Source organism: Phragmites australis, chromosome 4 (assembly GCF_958298935.1).
Source record: "Phragmites australis chromosome 4, lpPhrAust1.1, whole genome shotgun sequence".
Lineage (NCBI taxonomy): Eukaryota > Viridiplantae > Streptophyta > Magnoliopsida > Poales > Poaceae > Phragmites > Phragmites australis.
In genome coordinates this window covers 13,722,257-13,727,786 of record NC_084924.1, presented here as the reverse complement: position 1 = coordinate 13,727,786, position 5,530 = coordinate 13,722,257, and positions in this window count along the sequence as shown.

The window sequence follows — 5,530 nt, the reverse complement described above, 5'->3', positions numbered from 1 at the left end:
GATATAGAGTGGGGAAAAGGAACTATCGGGTAAAGTGGAAAGTATTGCTTCTGGTTTGTCTCTATGCTGCCATGAATACATCTAGAAATGGTTTTGCACAAAAACATCAGAGATTTGCATTATACATTTGTACTACTATTACATTTACAAATGAAACAAAATAATACATGGGGTTAATATCATCTGTAAATTTAATTAATTATAATATAATTTCTATAATGAATTATAATTCACCAAAAAGTAGCTAATTTTACAAAATATGTATAATTATTAAAGATAGCATGAAACTTCATGGGAGTAACATGGACCTTTTCTTACGCTAGCCTATGCCTCTTTGTCGCCAGGCCATTCAGGGTTGCATGTGGCTGATGGCGATGATGCTGGAAGCACCACTGTCATCTGCGTCACTGAAGTCATTAGAGTCAGAGTCAACATCAGTCCTCTCCTCGTTCATCCTCGTTAGCACCCGTCTCCTCATCTTCATCCTCCTTGGCTGCCTCCTCCTCCTCATCATCCATGAGGGCATGCCCGATAGCCTCATCATTGGCATCACCGCCCACGGCCATGAGTTTCGCATGTAGGGCATGCACAATAGCCTCGTCGTTGTTGTCATCCATGTCGCCGAGGGGCGGGTTTTTCTCCTAGTCCTCCTCTGTGTCCTTCTCATCATCAATGGAGGTCTAGGAGAAGGGTTTGAGGTGTAGTTGGTTGGGTGTGTGAAAGAATGAAATGATCCAGCGTGTAGTTTTATAGAACGTGTTGGCATGTACGAAGAAGGTGAAGAGGGACATGACACGTTTGGGATGCAGGAGGGTCAGGATACTTCAGCTGCTTGGAACCACTATGTCTATTTGTTATGAAATTGGGAGTGACGCGGAGTGAGAATAGGTGTTGGAGGATACATATCATGGTCGGTTTTATCCACAAACTGACTGGGATAATACCCCAATCAGTTTTCGGTTGTGACCTATGTAATAAACAATATACCACAGTCGGTTCCAGCCAAAAAACAACTGAGATAAAATCCAGTCGGTTCTGGTTGTAAATGACTGTGGTATGTGGTTAAAAACTAGCAGGGATGATCTGAGAAAGCTATGGATTAAAGAATCAACTATGATAGCTGTGATCACTACTATAGAAATGATTTAGTGGGACGCCACTATACTGACGATTATTGTGGAGCCATCCATTCAAAGATTACCACAGACGGTTCTAAATAAGAACCGTCTGTGATAATGACGAGGTGTCTCAAGAAGTGGTGGGACGCTTTTATTACAGACGGTTCCCATTAGGAACCGTTTGTAATCTTAATACAGACGGCTCATATTTAGAGCTATCTGTAATAAAACGAATATCACATATAGCTCCAAATAGGAACCTTCTGTACTATTATTATAGACAGCTCATATTTAGAGCCGTCTGTGATATTTGTTTTATTACAGACGGCTCTAAATACGAGACATCCATAAAATTAATACAGATGGCTCTAAACACAAGCTGTCTGAGAAAATGGCCAGGGGGAGGTGGGATACTTTAGTACATATGGCTCCAAATATGAAGTCATCTGTAATATTAGAACAATACATCATCCCCTACCTCCAAATCAAAGCAGAACAGTGCAGGCTGAGTGAAGAACAGTGCGCAGCTTTTGGAGGAAGAGGCCAGCAATTTCCAAAAAAAAAATTGTTAGATTTCGGTGAAAACTTGAAGATTCATTAGCATTTGTTACTCCAAGGTAAGTATTATGTTCTAATTTGGTTTAGATGGTTTAGATTTGGTTTGGAGAGCTAGCTAGATCTAGATCTAGATTTTTTCTATGATGACATAGTTTTGTTCTATTCATTAGATGATGTAGATTATATAGATTTGTGTTCTAATTTAGTCTTAGATTTCGCTCTATTCATTAGATGATGTAGATAATTAAGTCTATATCTACATCTAGACTTAGATTTTTTCATGATGATCTAGAATATATTAGTTGTTCTAGGTATATATGAAGCTCAAAGTACAGATCAATGTTTAATTTGGGTTATTTTTTAGATAAATTTTGGATTTTTGGTATATAAACATAAAATTATCAATAACTATATAGTATTTAATGACAAGTTTTGAATTAATATTTGCCCTTATTTTTAGGTATTCATGTATATAATATAACGGTAATCATTGATTATTTTTGAATTAATTATCATTTGTATGGTTCATTCATACCCGCATGCATGGTAGCTCCATTTGTTCTCTTTTATTAGGTTCATTTGACATTAATTTACTTCATACATTGTAGATGGATCGTGGTTGGATGCACAGTTCTCGTACGAACTAAGGGTACCTTGATGGTGTGACGGCTTTTTTGGTAGCTGCCGAGGAGGATCGATTGGAGAAGGGTGTTGAATTTATATATTATCCTTGTTGCGATTGTAGAAACTAAATATCATTTCTTAGACAGAATGCAACCCTACAGATCCAAGTACACTTGATTATTAGGGACTTCAAGCTGAACTACACTGTTGGACCAACCATGATGACGAGCAGAGTGTGTTACATGAAGACGTTGGTATCGTCGAAGAACCTGAAGTCGACGTAAGAAGAGAAGATGACGAGGAATTTGGTGCAGATGATGATGACTATGGTCCTGCAGGCGACGATGATAGATTAGATCAGATGCCGTGTGATGCAGACATGAACTTGACTACTCAGAGAGACTTTAACAAATTCATGTGCTTGATTGAGGACTCAGAGAAACCGTCGTCAACTAGATGCAAACTGGAATACACAAAGTTGTCATCCGTGCTTAAACTGCTTAAATTGAAAGCAAGAGATGGTTGGTCAGACAAGAGTTTTACGATGCTATTAGAACTCTTATCGGACATGCTTCCAGATGGAAATGAGATGCTCAAAAGCACATATGAAGCAAAGCAGGTTCTTTATCCATTGGGGATGGATGTAGAAAAGATACATGCATGTTCGAACGACTATATCCTCTACCGTAAAGATCTATCAGACTTGCAGTCATATCCAGTGTGCAAAGCATCTCGATACAAGCATAAGAGTCAATCAGAAGATGGCAATGTGAAGAAAGGAATTCCTGTTAAGGTGGTGTGGTAGCTACCTATAATTCCATGTCTTCAGCGTTTGTTTGCGAATTGAAAAGAGGCCAAATTGTTGTGCTGGCACTTGGAGGGCTGCAAGCATGATGGAAAGCTAAGGCACCCTACCGATTCTCCCCAGTGGAGAAACATCGACATGATCTTCGATGACTTTGGTGCAGAACTAAGGAATAGAAGGTTTGCATTGAGCACGGACGGGATGAATCCTTTTGGGAACATGAGCAGCAGGCACAACAATTGACCAGTTGTTCTTAGTATTTACATCCTACCTCCTTGACCATGTATGAAGCGGATGTACTTGATGATATCGCTGCTTATTCAAGGCCCGAAACAACTTGGGAACGATATTGATGTATACATAAGACCATTGGTGGAAGATCTAAAAACATTGTAGAATGAAGGAGCGCAAGTATGGGATGCGTACAAAAGAGAGAATTTCACCTTACGCGCCTTGTTGTTTTGCGCAATCAATGATTTTCCTGAACTACGTAACCTCTTGGGCAAGAGTAAACAAGTAGACATGGCGTACCCTCATTGCTTAGATGGTACCATGAGTATGTGGCTGCCTCACTCAGCGTTCATGCGCCACTGTAGGTTCCTTAACAGGTATCACTCGTACCACAACATGATGGAACAATTCGATAGAACGAGGAAAGAAGATTTATGTCCAAGGCACTATAGTGGTCAAGAGGTGCACAATATAGTTAAAGATCTCGATGTTGTGTTTGGAAAGGGGAGTAAAAGAAATCGAAGGATACTGGTGGCATGTGAAAAAAGAGATCGATATTGTGGGAGCTACCGTATTGGAAGCACCTTGAAGTTTGGCATTGCATCGATGTCATGCACGTAGAGAAGAATGTGTGCGAAAGTTTGGTTGGTCTTTTACTTAATATTCTAGGCAAGACAAAGGACGGACTCAACACAAGGCTTGACTTGGTTGATTTGAAGATCAGGCTCGAGTTGGCACCTAAGCCCTCCAAAAAAGGTAGAATTAGGCTTCCTCCTGCTTGCTATAATCTGAAAAAGGCCAAAAGAACCGAACTGTGCCGGTGCTTACATGGTGTGAAAGTTCTATCCGGTTACTCCGCCAACATCTCAAAACTTATTTTGATGCAAGATTAAAAATTAGTTGGTATGGAGTCCCATGATTGTCATGTGTTGATGACACAGATGCTTCCTGTTGCAATCTGAAATATCTAGCCGACCTATCTCCGAGACACAATCACCAAGTTGTGTTACTTCTTCAACATAATTTCTCAGAAGATCATTGATCCCAAAGTACTTGATGTTTTACAGGGCGATGTGGTGAAGACACTATATCATCTTGAAATGTACTTTCCTACATCGTTTTTTATATCATGGTACTTGTTATCATTCACCTCATGAGAGAGATAAAGATATGTGGCCCTATATTCCTATATCGGATGTACCCGTTTGAGAGGTACATGGGAATTCTCAACAAGTATGTATGGAATCGATCTCGTCCGGAGGGTAGCGTCGTCCAAGGTTACAAAACCAAAGAGGAAGTCAAGTTTTGCATCGATTACATGGGGCAGCTCAAACCAATAGGTGTGCCCATGTCTCGCCATGAGGGGAGATTGGATGGGAAGGGAACCATAGGTAGGAAATCAATCATTGCTGACTTTGCCACGTTATCTAAAGCACATTTCACGGTCTTGCAACATATGACTGAAGTATCCCCGTATATCGACATGCATAAGGACGTGCTATAGAGAGAGAATCTAGGCAGAACGGAGGCTTGGATCAAAAAATAGCACAACCACAGCTTCAACAACTGGTTGGTAACGCAACTCAGTAATAATAGTTTAACAGAGGACAATATTGGCTAGTTGACAAGATGACCAAGTCACACAGTCATGACAGTTGAAGCATGTGACATAAATGGCTACACCTTTTATGCCAGAGCACAGTATAGAACAGCGGTTTGTTCGTACTATGGGTATATAGAGGAGATTTGGGAACTCGACTATGTATGTTTCAAGATCCCCCTCTTTCGGTGACATTGAGTCATACTCTCAAGTTTTAAGGTAGACAAGTACAGAATGACTGCTACCAACCTCGAACATACTGTATACAAAGATGAACCATTTGTACTCGCCATCAAGTTGTCCAGGACTTTTATGCACAAGACCCGGCAAATCTGAAGCTTCACGTGGTCCTTCAGGGAAAAAAAAAAGGATTGCTGGAGTTGAGAATATCGTGGACGAAGAAGAGTACAATCAATTTGATGAGTACCCTCTTGGAGATGACATCACCCTTAACAAAGAACAGTTTTGGATCGAGGTCGCTTGCTATCTGCGTGTTGATCCTCAAGAAGGACTGATTGTTAAAGTTATATGATGTTACTCGATTGTTATGTACCTATATATTGCAATATAATATGTTAAATTGAATTAGTTATA